This window comes from Scyliorhinus torazame, chromosome 18, assembly GCF_047496885.1.
Source record: "Scyliorhinus torazame isolate Kashiwa2021f chromosome 18, sScyTor2.1, whole genome shotgun sequence".
Classification (NCBI taxonomy): Eukaryota; Metazoa; Chordata; class Chondrichthyes; order Carcharhiniformes; family Scyliorhinidae; genus Scyliorhinus; species Scyliorhinus torazame.
The window spans coordinates 6,921,613-6,941,094 of NC_092724.1; the positions used below are offsets into that span (position 1 = coordinate 6,921,613).

The 19,482-nt window shown below is 44.5% G+C and overlaps 1 long non-coding RNA gene across 1 annotated transcript in view; it reads left to right on the forward strand.

Moving 5' to 3' along the window:
* Window positions 1-11,669, forward strand: part of LOC140394769 (uncharacterized) — a 44,421-nt gene extending 32,752 nt beyond the window's left edge. Inside the window, exon 3 of the long non-coding RNA XR_011935993.1 lies at window positions 10,862-11,669. This is a non-coding gene — a long non-coding RNA (uncharacterized lncRNA). The remainder of the gene's footprint in view (window positions 1-10,861) is intronic.
* The last annotated feature ends 7,813 nt before the right edge of the window (window positions 11,670-19,482 follow it).

Genomic DNA, 19,482 nt, shown 5'->3' on the forward strand with positions numbered 1-19,482 from the left:
TCTTGGCATGCTTATTGGTTATAATTATTGATATTTACCAATTTACTCTCGACTGTAGCAATGGTATCAGAAACCTGTGCAACTTTGTTCTTCAATTTTGAAGACTTGGAGTTGCCTGCCTCACTCTACTCTGTGAGGATGGTGTCAGATTCCCGGAGTGAGAGAGGGGCACTCTGTCTGGCGAAGTAATAACCATTCTCTCAGCTCCTCTGCTACTCAGCAGACCTGGCAGCGCTTTTCGAATCTCACTTCCCCTAGTCTTAGGGAACCTCTCAGACATTTAAGTAACACACTTATTGCTAGCCCATATCTGACCAGTCAATTCCTTTCAACTTCCTTAACCCTTTCTGTTTCTCGAGTCTTTTGACAGAATGAGTGCTAACTTTGCCACTATGTACACAGATATACAGGCCTAGGCCGAAATTCTCCAGCCATTTGCTGACGGTGGGATGCTCTGGTCCCTCAGGGTGATTTCAATAAGAGATCCCATTGGCAACGGTGGTAGCTGAGAATTCCGCCGCCAACGAATGACATGCCGCCACTGGGAAATGCGGGGGGCGCAGAATCCCGTCTTATATATCTAGACCAAGCCTATGTTCCCCAGAAGAATAAGAAGTCATCTCGTTGCAACATGTACATTCTTAAAGCAGTGTAGATGTTGGAAAGATGTTTCCCTTAGCTGAGGAATCCGGAACTTGGGGGCAGGGGAGGGAGAAGGTGGTCACAGCCTCAGATTAAAGGGGCTGGCCATCTAGGACTGAGATGAAGAGAAATTCCTTCCCTGAAAGTGTTGTGAATCTTTGCAATTCTGTCCCTGAGAAAGCTGGAGATGCTTTGTCATTGAGAATATTCAAGACATAAATCACTTAGGTTTTTGGACACTAAGGGAATCAAGTAATATGGAGATTGTGTGGCGAGGTGGTGCGTTGATGGAAGATCAACCTGGATCCTATTGCTTTGTGAAGCAAGCTTTAAAGAAGCTTGGGTGGCACGGTGGCACAGTGGTTAGCACTGCTGCCTCACATCTCCAGGGACCCGGGTTCAATTCTGGCCTTGGGTGACTCTGTGTGGAGTTTGCACTTTGTCCCCGTGTGTAGAAGCCAGGTATTTCTAACACAACTAGTATAGGTAAAAGATAGCTGTTTAAGCATAAATATTAAGCCCCAGTTTTAAATGCCCATTTAAAATGAGGATTTCAGCACCTATAACCTCAGGTCATGACAAAACACATAGCTTCAACAGAGGCACAAAAAGCCTGACACATGCATAAACTAATTGGAGATAAAAACAAAATTTTCACTAAGATATTTTCATAGACAGTTTGAAACAAGCAACATGAAGGCACCATTGTTCACAATGCAGGTAACAGCTAAGTCAGCAGAAGACCAGTTTTTGCTGGTAAAAGATAAAGCAGAATATCGCATTCCATAACATGCACAAGTATTCAGACATGAAACAATTAAAACTAATGTTGCACTTTGAAGATGGACGGCTTGCCATCAAATCAAGTGTGTTTGAGTCTAACCCAAATCACTTAGGATTATATTGGGGTGTGATTAGATGACTTAAGACAGATATGATATGGGGCTGTTTAGCACTGGGTTAAATCGCTGGTTTTGAAAGCAGACCAAGCCAGACCAGCAGCACGGTTCGATACCAGTACCAGCCTCCCCGAACAGGCACTGGAATGTGGCGACTAGGGGCTTTTCACAGTAACTTCATTTGAAGCCTACTTGTGACAATAAGTGATTTTCATTTCATATGAAAGGGTATAACTTAAGAAGTTTCTCCCACCATTTTAGTGTGTCTTTTCTGTGTGTTTTTGAGTGTGTTTTAGTTTTTGTTGTAGATTAGGTTTAGGTAGACTAGCTCTCTCTCTCTCTCTCTTTTTCATGTTTCATTTTCAGACTTTGACTTTTAAAAGTTATTGTTGGGCTGTCTGCCTAAGCAAGAAGATAATGTCTGTGATTCTCTGAAAGCTTCAAATTGTCTATGAATTGCCTTTTAAATGACTTTCAAATTGTAATCAATAGAAGACAAATAAAACAATTCCTATTGGCACCTGAGAAGATTTAACTGTAAATTTCTACTGAGTTCCAGTATTCGCAAAGTGCTGCTGGTAACCGAATGATAGGAATAATATAAATCCTTCAACTTGGCGTAGTCGAATACTATTAACTCCTTCAACTTGGCGTAGTCGTGCAGCAGGGGGGAGTACTGAAACGACCTTCGGAGGAGGCCCAGGCGACGACGGAAAGCTTCGAAGATAATTGGAGGAGGCCCAGAACCTTCGGGAAGCTTCGGAGATAATCGGAGGAGGCCCGGAAGACAGCCGGAACACACGGCTAGACTAGGGTAAGAAATATCTTTTTCACCCATTAAAAGTCTTAAAGCCGCATCAATCAGTGCTTCGACTCCTGAAAAGAACATTTTTATAGACTGTGTTAAATCAATCAGGTGCCAGTCGTTGAGACTAACATAGACGTGGGTGAAATATTAGTCACGGCAGTCAGCGATCAAGGAAAATTTATGGCTGATCCAAATCAAAGTGTAGATTCAGAGTCTTTAGCAGGCAGAAAATTACTCCCCACTACATCCAAGGGGGGTGCTGGAATACCAGATGTTTCTGTTGAAGATATGTTGGGGGATTGTAGATCTTTCATTCGGAGACAATTTGACCTATGTGAAACCTCAAAAAAAATTGAATCAAAGTATGATATCCCCAGAGGACAGTGGTCCTTTGATAATATCAAGAGAGCATGGGGAAAATGCACACGATTACACGGTGCAGAGCGTGTAAAATGGTCCCTGGTAATTATGGGACAGATACACAGTCAGCAAGAGATCATTATTAAAAATAAAAGTGATAATGAGTATAGGTCCACTAAAGAATAACTAATTGCAGTTGTTGAAGAATTGCAAGATGCAAAATCCAAACTTGAGCATTATGATGAAATTAAAACAGATTTGCAAAATAAAACCTCTGAACTCCAGCAGATATCTTTTCAAATAGCAGAATTCCAAAATCAAGTTTCTGAAGTGGAGTCAAAATACCAACAGTTGTAATTAAATACTGAGCGAAGTGATGATGAGTATAGGTCCACTAAAGACCAACTAATTGCAGTTGGTGAAGAATTGCAAGATGCAAAATCCAAACTTGAGCATTATGATGAAATTAAAACAGAATTGTGAGATGCAAAATCCAAACTTGAGCATTATGATTAAATTAGAACAGATTTGCAAAACCAAACCTCTGAACTCCAGCAGTTATCTTTTCAAATAGCAGAATTCCAAAATCAAGTTTCTGAAGTGGAGTCAAAATACCAACAGTTGCAATTAAAAACTGAGCAAATTGAATTTGAAAAATGCAAGTTAATCAAAGAAAGATGTGTTTTAGAAAGAGATATAAACAACGTCACTGAACACAGCAAAATTTTGACACACAGTCTTTCTGTGCAGAAATTTGAAAAACAGCACAAACTCAGAAATCAGCCCAAGCATCCCACCCAGTGGCACAATCAGCAATTGCACAGCCGAGATCAAGTGGCAAGAATAAATCAGTTCCTTTGGTAGATGAATCAGACGAAGATAGTGTTCCTACAATGCAAAATACTAAATTAATTCGACTAGCCCCTTTAAAACGCAAACGGGTTAGAGTTGGAAGCAAAAAAATAGAAGAAGGCGGTGAAACTATCACTAGAAACATTTTTGACCACCAATGGATTCATGAACCAACCGAGCCTTCAAAAATTGACGAATGGTCCAAAGATCTTCCACACCCTAAAAAGGGTGGTATGACCACATGGGATGGAATTCACAGATTACAAGCCATTTACTGTCTCCACCCATTTGATGGAGTACAAATTCTGACTATCATGCCAGGTATTCGTGTAATTTCAACCCTTAGAAATGAAGTAGAAGTTGGCCTTGGAGACGATTTGCAAAATTTAGAAGCTGGTTGGCTAGCAGTCAAGAATTGGCTATTAAAATTTCACCCCCCGAGGACCAATTGGTCTAAGATCACATCTTGCATTCAAAAAAATTATGAAGATATTCAGGATTTTGAGGAAAGATTTTTACATACTTGGATGGAATATTCAAGAATGACACTCGACCAGGAAAATGACACATGGGATGCAAGCACTTTAAGTCCATTAAAAACGGCTTTTATAGCCGATGTTAAACCTGAAGTTTTGCGGCCTTGAATTTGGTTTTACCAGCTTGGGCCACAGCTGGCACATACCGAGACATAGTTGACCGATGCATTCAGATAGATCGTGATTTGCACAATCAGGCAACTTTTAACACTGCAGCTGCTCAAATGCAGCCTATTGCTCAAATCCAGCCCATGTTACCTGCTGCTCCAGCAGCGGCTGTTGCAGCACCTGCAGGAATATCAGCAGTAACTACAATTTCACCACCAGCGCCAGGGCAAACATGTACCCTTGCTCCATTAAAATCACGTAAGGAAATACCACAATGTCTTTTCTGTGATAGAGTAGAACACTGGATGGCAAAATGCTATCATAAACAATGGATGGATTCGAAAGATGATAATGAAGTAGACAATATTCACTACAATACATTTCCACCTTGTGGTCAACCATGTAACACGTACCAACAAGACACACCCAGTATGGCTTCTGGTCAGTACCACTGGCTAAGTAACTACAACCATGGTTTGCTTTTACAGTTAATCAGCAACAGTATCACAATAGCCCAACTGTTTACCACATGGCTCTACAGAATCATCTCAGGCAACTGCCTGTTCGGCCTTCCACCATTATCCAATATGAAGATGATGTTCTGATAACCTCCATCAATAAAGATGATCATGACAAAGACTTGCGGGTGGTCTTGAACCACCTCAGTGCTAATAGTCACAAAGCTAGCTTTGCCAAAGCACAAATTGCCCAGAAAGAAGATGTTTACTTGGGACAGAAAATTTCCAAAGTAAAAAGGGAACTTACTCAGAACAGAACAGCTGCCATCAAAGCAGCTAAAGAAACCTCAATGTATCGCTAAAAAGTTGCCAAGAACTGTCAACTTAAGAAAACTGTCATTATTCTGGATGTTGCTTTATTAATTTAAAGAAATTAACATATCTTGTTAGCTGTGTTTCCTTTAACAGAATCGACAAATTCATCTACAGAAAACCAAGATACAGCACAAGATTGGTTCAGTCATATATTCAATAAGTTATTGTGTTTGATATTTTAAAATAAATGTTTAGAATTAGCTTGGAAATTAAAACTTCAGAAAAGTAACTCTGATTAAAAGCAAATCTATATGAAATGAAAATGAAATGAAAATCGCTTATTGTCATAAGTAGGCTTCAATGAAGTTACTGTGAAAAGCCCCTAGTCGCCACATTCCGCGCCTGTTCGGGGAGGCTGGTACGGGAATTGAACCATGATGCTGGCCTGCCTTGGTCTGCTTTAAAAGCCAGCTATTTAGCCCAGTGTGCTAAACCAGCCCCTGGCTGAATATTCCAAAAGAACAGATCGTTCAAAGACATTTGATAATGGGAATTTGGCAGCAATCCAACTTTTACTCCCAGTCCATTTGAGTGTCAAATATAAAAAATGTTTAGAGATGCGAATGGCATCATTCCAAGCTATACGCCCCTTTTTGTCTCTGCAAGAAAATTAACCCTTTCAACAAGCTTTTGTGTATAATCCAGAAGATGTCAAAAACCTGACAATTCACATCCAATACAAAGTGTCATTGTTATTCATTTATTAGTGAATTATTATTAATAATTTATTAATAAATTACATAATCAATTTTGATAATCATTTTACCATTTATTACTAGATCATATGTTCAACTTTTTATTTTATAATCATTTTATTTGTATACATGAAGTTATTATTAATTGTTTATTGCTGAATTATGTAATCATGATATCAATTTTCAATCAGTATATCAATGTTAAGGGCGGTGGTGTAGCTTTGTTGTTTAAGGATGGCATCCGGGCAATAGTAAGGGATGATATTGGTGCTATGGAGGACAAGGTTGAATCAATTTGGGTGGAAATCAGGAATAGTAAGGCGAAAAGGTCACTGATAGGAGTAGTCTATAGGCCACCAAATAGTAACAGGATGGTAGGGCAGGCAATAAGCAAAGAAATAATGGATACATGTAGAAATGGTACAGCGGTTATCATGGGGGATTTTAATCTACATGTCGATTGGTTTAACCAGGTTGGTAAAGGCAGCCTTGAGGAGGAGTTTATAGAATGTGTCCGGGATAATTCCCTGGAACAGTATGTAATGGAACCTACAAGGGAACAAGCGGTCCTAGATCTGGTCCTGTGAAATGAGGCAGGATTTATTAATGATCTCATAGATCGGGATCCTCTTGGAAGGAGCGACCACAATATGGGGGAATTTAAAATACAGTTGGAGGATGACAAGGTAAAATCAAACACTAGTGTTTTGTGCTTAAACAAAGGCGATTACAATGGGATGAGAGAAGAACTAGCTAAGGTAGACTGGGAGCAAAGACTTCATGGTGAAGCAGTTGAGGAACAGTGGAGAACCTTCCGAGCGATCTTTCACAGTGTTCAGAAAAGGTTCATACCGACAAAAAAGAAAGATGGTAGAAAGGGGAAAAATCGACCATGGATATCTAAGGAGGTGAGGGAGAGTATCAAATTGAAGGAAAAAACATACAAAGTGGCAAAAATTAGTGGGAGACTAGAGGACTAGGAAGTCTTTAGGGGACAACAGAAAGCTACTAAAAAAGCTATAAAGAAGAGTAAGGTAGACTATGAAAGTAAACTGGCTCAGAACATAAAAGCAGATAGTAAAAGCTTCTACAAATATATAAGACAAAAAAGAGTGGCTAAGGTAAATATTGGTCCTTTGGAAGATGAGAAGGGAGATTTAATAATAGGAGACGGGGAAATGGCTGAGGAGCTGAACAGGTTTTTTGGGTCAGTCTTCACAGTGGAAGACACAAATAACATGCCAGTGAATGATGGAAATAAAGATATGATAAATGAGGACCTTGAGATGATTGTAATCACTAAGGAGGCAGTATTGGGCAAGCTAATGGGGCTAAAGGTAGACAAGTCTCCTGGCCCTGATGGGATGCATCCCAGAGTGTTAAAAGAGATGGCTAGGGAAATTGTAAACGCACTAGTGATAATTTATCAAAATTCACTAGACTCTGGGGTGGTCCCAGAGGATTGGAAAATAGCAAACGTGACACCACTGTTTAAAAAAGGAGGTCGGCAGAAAGCGGGTAATTATAGGCCGGTAAGCTTAACTTCGGTTGTAGGGAAAATGCTGGAATCTATCATTAAGGAGGAAATAGCGGGGCACCTGGAGGGAAATTGTCCCATTGGGCAGACGCAGCATGGGTTCACAAAGGGTCGGTCGTGTCTGACTAATTTGGTAGAATTTTTTGAGGACGTTACCAGTGCAGTAGATAATGGGGAGCCAATGGATCTGGTATATCTGGATTTCCAGAAAGCTTTTGACAAGGTGCCACACAAAAGGTTGCTGCATAAACTAAAGATGCATGGCATTGAGTGTAAAGTGGTAGCATGGGTAGAGGATTGGTTAACTAACAGAAAGCAGAGAGTGGGGATAAATGGGTGTTTCTCTGGTTGGCAACCTGTAACTAGTGGGGTCCCTCAAGGATCAGTGTTGGGCCCGCAATTGTTCACAATTTACATAGATGATTTGGAGTTGGGGACCAAGTGCAATGTGTCAAAGCTTGCAGACGACACTAAGATGAGTGGTAAAGCAAAAGGTGCAGAGGATACCGGAAGTCTGCAGAAGGATTTGGATAGGTTAGGCGAATGGGCTAGGGTCTGGCAGATGGAATTCAATGTTGCCAAGTGTGAGGCTATCCATTTTGGGAGGAATAACAGCAGAATGGATTATTATTTAAACGGTAAGATGTTAAAACATGCTGCTGTGCAGAGGGACCTGGGTGTGCTGGTGCACGAGTCGCAAAAAGTTGGTGTGCAGGTGCAACAGGTGATTAAGAAGGCTAATCGAGTGTTTCTTTCATTGCTAGAGGGATGGAGTTCAAGACTAGGGAGGTTATGCTGCAATTGTATAAGGTGTTGGTGAGGCCACATCTGGAGTATTGTGTTCAGTTTTGGTCTCCTTACCTGAGAAAGGGCATATTGGCACTGGAGGGAGTGCAGAGGAGATTCACTAGGTTGATCCCAGAGTTGAGGGGATTAGATTATGACGAGAGGTTGAGTAGACTGGGACTGTACTCATTGGAGTTTAGAAGGATGCAGGGGGATCTTATTGAAACATATAAAATTATGAAGGGAATAGATAGGATAGATGCGGGCAGGTTGTTTCCACTGGCCGGGGAAAGCAGAACTAGGGGGCATAGCCTCAAAATAAGGGGAAGTAGATTTAAGACCGAGTTTAGGAGGAACTTCTTCTCCCAAGGGTTGTGAATCTCTGGAATTCCTTGCCCAGTGAAGCAGTTGAGTCTCCTTCTTCAAACGTTTTTAAGAAAAAGATAGATACCTTTCTAAAGAATAAAGGGATTCGGGGATATGGTGTACGGGCCGGAGAGTGGAGCTGAGTCCACAAAGATCAGCCATGATCTCATTAAATGGCGGAGCAGGCTCGAGGGGCCAGATGGCCTACTCCTGTTCCTAGTTCTTATGTTCTTATGTTAAGAACTGATTAACATATTGTATAATTTATTAATACTGAATCAGTAGAATCAAATTTGATTAATTTATTAATTATAATAATTATTTTGAAATGCCTGTTGCAATGCTAAGTGTCCATTCTATTGTTTAAAACTGCAATGACAATATGAATGAGTTATTCTTTGCGCTTTTACCTATCCTATCGCATTAATGATGTCTTTTATCTTATTCTGATATATCTCACTTAATCTTTCGATTTATCAAACGGCCGACTGTAGAAGCCAGGTATTTCTAATACAACTAGTATAGGTAAAAAAATAGCTGTTTAAGCATGAATATTAAGCCCCAGTTTTAAATAGCCATTTAGAATGAGGATTTCAACACCCATAACCTCAGGTCATGACAAAACACATAGCTTCAACAGAGGCACAAAAATCCTGACACATGCATAAACTAATTGGAGATAAAAACAAAATTTTCACTAAGATATTTTCAAAGACAGTTTGACATTAAGAAATTAGCTGTACCAGTAATCAGATCAAGGACGAAGCAGGCACCATAGCAACATGAAGGCACCATTGTTCACAATGCAGATAACAGCTAAGTCAGCAGAAGACCAGTTTTTGCTGGTAAAAGATAAAGCAGAATATCGCATTCCATAACATGCACAAGTATTCAGACATGAAACAATTCAAACTAATGTTACACATTGAAGATGGACAGCTTGCCGTCAAATCAAATGTGTTTGAGTCTAGCCCAAACCAATTAGGATTATATTGGGGTGTGATTAGATGATTTAAGACAGATATGAAAGGGTATAACTGAAGAAGTTTCCCCCACCATTTTAGTGTGTCTTTTCTGTGTGTTTTTGTGAGTGTTTTGTGTGTGTTTTTGAGTGTGTTTTAGTTTTTGTTGTAGATTAGGTTTAGGTAGACTAGCTCTCTCTCTCTCTCTCTTTTTCATGTTTCATTTTCAGACTTTGACTTTTAAAAGTTATTGTTGGGCTGTTTGCCTAAGCAAGAAGATAATGTCTGTGAGTCTCTGAAAGCTTCAAATTGTCTACAAATTGCCTTTTAAATGACTTTCAAATTGTCATCAATAGAAGACAAATAAAACAATTCCTATTGGCACCGGAGAAGTTTTAACTACTATAGAGGTTTTCTACTGCGTTCCAGTTTTCGCAAAGTGCTGCTGGTAACCGAATGGTAGGAATCTTTCAACTGTGTCTGTGTGGGTTTCCTCCGGGTGCTCCGGTTTCCTCCCACAGTCCGAAGATGTGCGCATTAGGTAATAATAATAATCACTTATTGTAGGCTTCAATGAAGTTACTGTGAAAAGCCCCTAGTCGCCACATTCCGGCGCCTGTTCGGGGAGGCTGGTACGGGAATTGAACCCGTGCTGCTGGCCTTGTTCTGCATTATAAGCCAGCTGTTTAGCCCACTGTGCTAAACCAGCCCCTATTGAACATTCTGAATTATACAAATGTTAGATGGAGTTATTGAGTTACTGGGATAGGGTGGAGGCCTGGCTTAAGTAGGGTGCTCTTTCCAAGGGCCGGTGCAGACTTGATAGAAGGAATGGCCTCCTTCTGCATTGTAGGGATTCTATGAATGAATGGCCTTCCCCTCTCCTATTCTGTTTGTTTTTCAATATATTCTTATTTATCAATTTTAATACTGAGTAAGAACCAGAACTTCATCGTACCGCCATGATTTGGAGTAATGTTGTGTACGTTTTGGGCTCTAAATGCTTCAAAAGGGATCTTCATAATGGGTAGCAATGGATGACTGCAGAGAGCTATCTTTAAATAGACTCCAGGAGAATGTCAGATCCATCTGCAATTACAATTGTCAATATGCCAGGTTTTAGGAATGATTGGATTAACACAAGCAACATAAAAGCAACTAGTGGAAGGGACAGTAGGAGGGAGAATTTATTCTCGAATTTGCCAGCATTTTTATGGGAGCCTGTTTCTTATATTAAAAAGCCACAAGAGGGCAGTGGTGTTCAAGACATGGTTTCACATGGTTCAGTTTTTATGTTAGGTGTGAGTATGGTGTAGATTGCTACCACCCAGATTCTTAGAATTACAGACATGCTCATTACAAATGGTGCAAAAGGTGTTTAAGCTGTCTACATGGATCAAGCTGCACTCTGAGGTGCTTCCATACAATTGTGATACATGTAACATTCACTGTGTATGTTTTGTGGTACCGCGCGCAGGAGCAGCCTGACAAGACACATAGGCCAGGAACAGAAACTTCTGCAGGAGGCCTCGGCTGAATTGATACTGGCGGTCTGCAAGAGCACTAAACTGAACACATAAACTCGTTATCGCTATATGAACTTTGTGATTACCCGCTCACATTTACGCAAAACAACAAGACCATCTCTGAATATGTAACGAATTCCCAGACACAGGTGGTCAACCTTGCAGCAGGACGAAGGACAGACAAAAGAAGCCATCAGACTCCAAATTGGGCTGTTGGCTGGTCAGAAGAAGGTGTAACAGAGGACAATGGGTCTTGATTGAATCGGCCTGGGTAAACAGCAGCATTCTGTCTTTCCCATTAACCAGTTGGGGTCTGGATGGGACAATAGCCAGTTATGGGCACCTCCCTGTGACTCAATGCTAGCAGAACCAGTATAAAGGTAGCAACATCGGAACACATCTTCAGCGATAATCTGGGAATCGCCCAGGCACAACTATTGCAAGAAGAAGGGGCATCTGCCGCCAAGGCGCAATGGGGAAAGACCACTGTAAGGTCTTACCAGCAAATGTACACCGAGGGGCGGGTAACAGTGTAAACCCCCCTCGGTCTGGGTCATTAACACTCCAATGTATAAAAGAAACATGACAATGTAAATATTTAAGAAAGAATTGTAACGTAACGAGCGATGTGTGTGTACGGTTATCAAAATTGAATGGAAGACAGTCAAGGGAATGTGTAACACTGATGGAAATGTACAGTCAAGACAATTCGAAATGTTCTGTAATGTTTATGATAGATTTTATGAATAAAGTATATTTTTGGAGAAAAAAAAGAAGGGACCCCGGGTTTCGAAGCCCAGAGAAGGTATCCACATTGAGTGATTGTAGCCTGACCAGCTTCCTTCGTTAAGTGCGGGTAATATCAGAGCTCAGCTGTGAGACCAAGTCATACTTTGTGTGATCGAGAGAATTGTGAATAAAATTGCGTTAAACCGTGTACCAGTCACTGACTGTATGGAGTTTACACATTCTCCCCATCTGTGTGAGTCTCACCGCCCCACAACCCAAAGATGTGCAGGGTAGGTGGATTGGCCACGCTAAATTGCCCCTTAATTGGGACAAAAAAATTGGGTACTCTAAATTTATTTTAAAATTAATAAACCGTGTACCTATTTTGTTCTTTGTTCATCCTGAAAATAAGGGCACCTGGGTAAAACATTGATTGATCTACTGGTCAAAGTATCTGAGGTTTACAGATACAACAATTCAGTGTGAGTCATGCGACACGAGGGGGCAGACCAAAGAGCTCCTCTCACCGAGATTACGATCCTCTGGCAATAGCTGATGTTTGTTGCCCCCCCCCCCCCCCCCCCCCCCGCCTTGGGAACAGCTCATAGAGCACAGAGCCATGGAGCTGCTCGGAACGAAGCTCGACAAAAACCATCTCATCTCTCTCTAGTCCTCCTCGGTTTGATCCTCTGTATCAAAGTCAAGATTCAGGCTGACCAGACCGGCCAAACTCTTTGGCCAACTGGTCTGTCCCATCTTCACACGTTTCTATGTGACGCACATTGCCGAAATGATGGGGGACACTGACCGTGCGCACATGGAAGCAATATCAATGAAAGAAAATCCCTGCGAGGTATAATAATAATAATCGCTTATTGTCACAAGTAGGCTTCAATTAAGTTTGACTAATGCATGGATTAGACTTTCAAAAACCTCAGTGGCATTTTTGCCTTTATTTAGGTCTCAGGCATCCCTTTAAAATTCATTTTTGGGATGTGGCAAGACTTGGAATGCCATTGATTGCCTATTGCTAGTTGCCCGGTGAAGGTGCTGGTGGCTATTCGACCTGAACTGCTTCACTTCTTGTGTCAATGGTGCTCCAGGTATTAGAAGTGCACTGTCGCCCAGTGTTCACTCCATATGGAATAGTTCCTCAAAGCCCAACTCTCTCTACTGGGAGGGCAGAATAGTAGCATAGTGGTTATCACTGTTGCTTCACAGCTCTGGAGTCCCAGATTCGATTGCAACTTGGGTCACTGTGTGTGACGAATGTGATATAAAATAGTTTGTTTAAATATTAGTTACAGTAATGTAGATGTAGGCCAGTTTAATTCTAGTGAGTTCACAAAAGACAAAGGACAAAGGATTTCAGCAAGCATGGCAAGGAAGGGGGGAGGGGTGTCTGGTAGAGGAGGGGACAAGGATGCTGAGTAACAAGAGGCCCAGGGTTACGAGTTTTATTGAGGCCAGACTGACGGGTAAAGAATTCAACATTTGTCATATGGAGTCTGCACGTTCCCCCCCATGTCTGCGTGGGTTTCCTCCGGGTGCTCCGGTTTCCTCCCACAGCCCAAAGATGGGCAAGTTAGGTGGATTGGCCATGATAAATTATTGTCCAAAAGAAAAGGTTAGCTGGGGTTACTGGGTTACGGGGGTGGGGTGGAGGCGTGGGCTGAAGTAGGGGGCTCTTTCCAAGGGCCGGTGCAGACTCGATGGGCTGAACGGCCTCCTTCTGCACTGTAAATTCTATGATTCTGTGATGATTCTAACCTGCACTGCCAGTGCTATGAAGTAGGTATGCATAGATAGTGGGGCAAGACTCCTTGCAAATCTGTCGCTACAAGCTGGCACACACTGAATTGGCACAGTGCGTTTACAATGCTGACACATCAGGGTGTGTATTAAAATCTGCCCATCAGATAAACTTACTTTTGGCAGTCCTCGGAGATGTGTTGTACACCTTATTAGACTTTGGCTGCATTTTAAACCTCCCGAGGGCTTTGCAGTTTCCTTGAAGTTGTCTAGTCCAATACGTTGTGCAGAAAGTCACCACGCGTAATCGGCCAGAACCAATCAGGAAATGCGTCCAAACTATATTTCTAAATTATTTCTCAGACTGGAATGCTTCACGAAAGCTCAGGTTCAGACTAACTCTGAAAGGACCTCAGGCTGCACAATGGAATCATTGAAATACAGATGGGACATCTTCAAAAAATCCAGCACTCCTGAACTTGCACACTTGTTGCTAAGAACAGTGTGTTCTGTCAACTGGGACTAATTAGATTGTATTAAATAATAGTTTATCCTCGTAGCACTGGTTCACATCTTCAGCGGTTCCGAGGGGGGGGGGGGGGGGGGTCATAGACCGATCCTGAGGGCAGCAAATAAATATGAGAAAAGCCAATAAAGAGTTTTTTTTAAAAAGAGAATGAAACTTCAAAATGTAGTTCAGCACAAGCTTACTTTAAAACTCTGCCCAACTCATCGACATGCTTGCTCCCTTGCCAAAACCGGGATATATTATTAATTGTTGATCCCACCATTTCCATAAACTGGAAATTATCTAATGCAACAAGTTATATTCATGTCGCATATAACACCCTCTAACGTAATAAAACACCCCACGGTGCTTCACAGGACCCGAAAAGAGAAAATAATCTCTCGGCATTGATCGAGAGTTCTTATTTAAGATCTTTATTCAAGCTGTAGCAGGAAAGCCTGTCACCCTCATGTGCCTCACAGACCCTCGGACAAAGGAATACAAGGGTTATTATACTGTTCAGCTTGGTTACAAGTCATTTACATATACTAATCATTCTGAAGTAATCGATACTCAATTATGACCAAGTGCACCCTTGACCAGTTATCAGTTAATTGCGGAGTCTGGGGGTCGATTGTTCCTTGTGTTTCTACAGATAACAGACACAAACAGGAAACAACTGTGAGCTCCTGACTTGTTATCAGCTAACTATGGTACATCAAAGTTCCTCTTTGTCCATTGTTCTTTGTGTTTCTGCAGATCCAGCAGTTTTGTGTCTATTCTGTGGCTGCAATTTCAACCCCTTCAGTCTCTCCTTTTGGACCATGGTTTTACCCAAACGCGCCAAGTTGGTTGCTGAGAATACCATCCCCAACTCTTTGGATGGCCTCTTCCGGATATCGGGAGGTATCCTAAACTATCCTGCTGTAAAGATCAGCTTCCAGCTTTCCTCCTGTTTGAGAAGTGCCATCAGTGTATATTGGAGCGCGGTTAGGGCAGGGGATTTGGCAGCTCTTCGTTGGTGGCAGCACGTGAAGGTTTCACACGAAAGCCTGTGCCTCTGGTCACTCTCCTTCTAAACCTTTTCCACCGACCGGGGTACGGATCCTGGCAGAAAGCCAGATTGCCTTGCCCTGGCGGCAGATTGGGCGGCTGGGTTCACTTGTAAAAGTCCTCTGTGGGTTTGTTCTCCAGAGATTCTGACATTTTCCAACGCTTTAGTAGCATTCTAGCTATTCTGCCAGGGTTCCATCGGTAAACAATGAGTCGTCCCGCCAGACGCCAACAAATATCCCGATGTTTTCCCGGCAGGTGGAACTTACCCACGGTTAGAGAGCCCGTCACTTGAAGACAAAGGCTAGGAGGTTCAGATCGGGCCCCCAATGATTATTTCCGTTTCAACCGTCATGAAACACCACTGAGGGGTTCCGGGTGCGGCGATGACCAGCTAAGTCGCACGTTTGGGCAGCTCCCGTTGGAACGGACTTTTGGGCTCTTGATAGGAGCCCAACGGCAATCTTTAACACTGTGCGGTGAAATAGAAGGGAATCCCCCCGGATATATATGGAAAAAGGAGAGGATAGCGGCCGGATTGCAGTGGATCCTTTGGAGCAGCGGCAAGGAAGGGAAGCTCGAAGCAAGATGGCGTCGGAAGGTGGCCGTTTGGTATGGGGCCCGGAGCAACAAGAGTTCCTGCGGCGCTGCGTGGAAGAGCTGAAGAAGGAGGTGTTGGCCCCGATGCTACAGGCGATTGAAGGGCTAAAGGAGGCGCAGAGGACCCAGGAGCTGGAGCTTCGGGTCGTGAAGGCAAAGGCCGCTGAAAATGAAGATGAAATACAGGGCCTGGTGGTGAAGACAGAGACGCACGAGGCACAGCATAAAAGGTGTGTGGAGAGGTTGGAAGCCCTGGAGAATAATTCGAGGAGGAAGAATTTAAGAGTCCTGGGTCTTCCCGAAGGCGCAGAGGGGGCGGAGGTCGGGGCATATGTGAGCACGATGCTTCACTCGCTAATGGGATCCGAGGCCCCGACGGGCCCGTTAGAGGTGGAGGGAGCTTATCGAGTTCTGGCGCGAAGACCAAAGGCTGGAGAAATACCTCGAGCCATCGTGGTGAGGTTTCACCGCTACAACGACAGGGAGATGGTCCTAAGATGGGCGAAGAAAACTCGGAGCTGCAGGTGGGAGAACGCGATGATCCGCGTATATCAGGATTGGAGTGCGGAGGTGGCGAGAAGGAGGGCAAGTTTCAATCGGGCTAAGGCGGTGCTTCACAAAAAGGTTAAATTTGGAATGTTGCAACTGGCGAGACTGTGGGTCACACACCAAGGGAAGCACCACTACTTTGAGACGGCAGAAGAGGCGTGGGCATTCATTGTGGACGAGAAGCTGGAATAGTCTGGCGAGAGAAAGAGCTTCTGGGATAAAGTGGTGGGGCGATTATGTGGGGCGAGGAAGGGGAAGGGGGGGGATGTTTTTTCAATTTGTTAATTTTTCAATTCTGTAACTTTTCTCTCTTCCCCTCGTTGGGGGGGGGGGGTGGAGGATGAGGAACTGTGGGCGCCGGTGGGAAGGAAAGGGGAAGGAGAAGGGAACTGCGCCATTAGGGGCGGGGCCGAGTGGGAAACGCGGGCTTTGCTCCCGCGCTATGGTAATTATGGCGGGAACAGGGGCGCAGGAAGGAGGGGGCCTCGCACAGTGAGGGGCCGAGGGCAAACGGGGAAGCCGAGGTCAGCCAGAGTTCGCTGACTTCTGGGAGCAACATGGGGGGTGTAACTACGCTAGAGGGGGATCTAGCGGATCGGGGGGGGGGGGAGTTAACTGGGTTGCTGCTGCTAAGGGGAAGGGGGAGCTGTTATGGGGCAGGGTGGTTGAGACGGGAGGCACCGTCGGTGGGATATACGGGTACGTGGGAACCGGGTGAGGAGCTGGGGTAAAAAAGGGGATGGCTAGTCGACAAGGGGGGGGGGGTAAAGAGCCCCCCAACCCGGTTGATCACGTGGAACATGAGAGGGCTGAATGGGCCGATTAAAAGGGCACGGGTACTCGCACACCTAAAGAAATTAAAGGCAGATGTGGTTATGTTGCAGGAGACGCACCTGAAACTGACAGACCAGGTCAGACTATGTAAAGGATGGGTGGGGCAGGTGTTTCATTCGGGTTTAGATGCGAAGCATAGGGGGGTGGCTATTTTAGTGGGGAAACGGGTACTGTTTGAGGCAAAGGCCATAGTGGCGGACAGTGGGGGTAGATACGTGATGGTGAGTGGCAGATTGCAAGGGGAGGCGGTGGTTCTGGTGAACGTATACACCCCGAACTGGGATGATGCAAACTTCATGAGGCGTATGTTGGGGCGTATTCCGGACCTGGAGGCGGGAAAGTTGGTAATGGGGGGAGACTTCAATACGGTGCTTGATCCAGGGCTGGACCGGTTGAGGTCCAGGACGGGGAGGAGGCCGGCAGCAGCCAAGGTGCTTAAGGACTTCATGGAGCAGATGGGAGGAGTCGTCCCCTGGAGATTTATTAGGCCTAGGAGTAAGGAGTTCTCATTTTTCTCCCATGTTCACAAGGTATATTCACGGATAGACTTTTTTGTCCTGGGAAGGGCACTGATTCCGAAGGTGACAGGGACGGAGTATACGGCCATAGCCATCTTGGACCACGCTCCACATTGGGTAGATCTGGAGGTAGGAGAGGAAAACGAACAGCACCCACTCTGGAGAATGGATATGGGCTTATTGGCGGATGAGGGGGTGTATCGAAAGGTACTTGGAGCTTAATGACAACGGAGAGGTTCAGGTGGGAGTGGTCTGGGAGGTGTTGAAGGCGGTGGTCAGAGGGGAACTGATATCCATAAGGGCACATAAAGGGAAGCAAGAGAGTAAAGAAAGGGAGCGATTGTTAAGAGAACTTCTGAGGGTGGACAGGCAATATGCAGAGGCACCAGAGGAGGGACTGTACAGGGAAAGACAAAGGTTACATGTGGAATTTGACCTGCTGACCACAGGTAAGGCAGAGGCGCAGTGGAGGAGGGCACAGGGTGTACAGTATGAGTATGGAGAGAAGGCGAGTCGGCTACTGGCCCAACAATTGAGGAAGAGGGGAGCGGCGAGGGAGATAGGTGGGGTGAGAGATGAGGAGGGAGAGATGGAACGGGGGGCGGAGAGTGAATGGGGTGTTCAAGGCATTCTATGAGAGGTTGTATAAGGCTCAGCCCCCGGAAGGGAAGGAGGGAATGATGCATTTCCTGGATCAGCTGGAATTCCCGAAGGTGGAGGAGCAGGAGAGGGCGGGACTGGGAGTACAGATTGAGGTGGAGGAGGTGGTAAAGGTGATTGGGAGCATGCAGGCGGGGAAGGCCCCGGGACCGGATGGGTTCCCGGTGGAATTTTATAGGAAATATATGGACCTACTGGCCCCGCTTTTGACGAGAACCTTTAATGAGGCCAGGGAAAGGGGGAAGTTGCCCCCGACTATGTCGGAGGCGACGACATCGTTACTTTTGAAGAAGGAAAAAGACCCGCTGCAGTGTGGGTCCTACAGGCCCATTTCCCTTTTGAACGTAGATGCTAAGCTCCTGGCCAAGGTGATGGCGACGAGGATAGAGGATTGTGTCCCGGGGGTTGTCCACGAGGATCAAACTGGATTTGTTAAGGGAAGACAGCTGAACACAAACATACGGAGGCTGCTAGGGGTGATGATGATGCCCCCACCAGAGGGGGAGGCAGAGATAGTGGTGGCGATGGACGCCGAGAAAGCATTCGACAGAGTGGAGTAGGACTACCTGTGGGAAGTGTTGAGGAGATTTGGTTTCGGTGAAGGGAGTCATTGGATGGGTACAGCTGCTATATAGGACCCCGGTGGCAAGTGTGACCACGAACAGGCAGAGGTTTGACTATTTCCGTCTTTATAGAGGGATGAGGCAGGGGTGTCCCCTGTCTCCGTTACTGTTTGCATTGGCAATTGAGCCCCTGGCCATAGCACTGAGGGGCTCCAGGAAGTGAAGGGGAGTACTCAGGGGAGGAGAAGAACACCGGGTATCATTGTATGCAGATGATTTATTGCTGTATGTTGCGGACCCAATGGAGGGGATGCCTGAGATAATGCAGACACTCGGGGAGTTTGGGGAATTCTCGGGGTACAAATTGAATATGGGGAAGAGTGAATTGTTTGTGGTGCATCCGGGGGAGCAGAGCAGGGGAATAGATGACTTACCGCTGAGGAAGGTAACAAGAGATTTCCGGTACTTAGGGATTCAGATAGCCAGGATTGGGGAACCTTACATAGGCTTAATCTAACACGATTGGTGGAACAGGTGGAGGAGGATTTTAAGAGATGGGACATGGTGCCCCTGTCACTGGTGGGTAGGGTGCAGGCGGTCAAAATGGTAGTCCTCCCGAGATTCCTTTTTGTGTTTCAGTGCCTCCCCGTGATGGTCACGAAGGCTTTTTTCAAGAAAATAGAGAAAAGTGTCATGAGTTTTGTGTGGGCTGGGAAGACGCCGAGAGTGAGGAGGGATAGGGGGGGACTGGCACTACCGAGCTTAAGTGAGTACTACTGGGCCACCAATATCTCAATGGTGTGTAA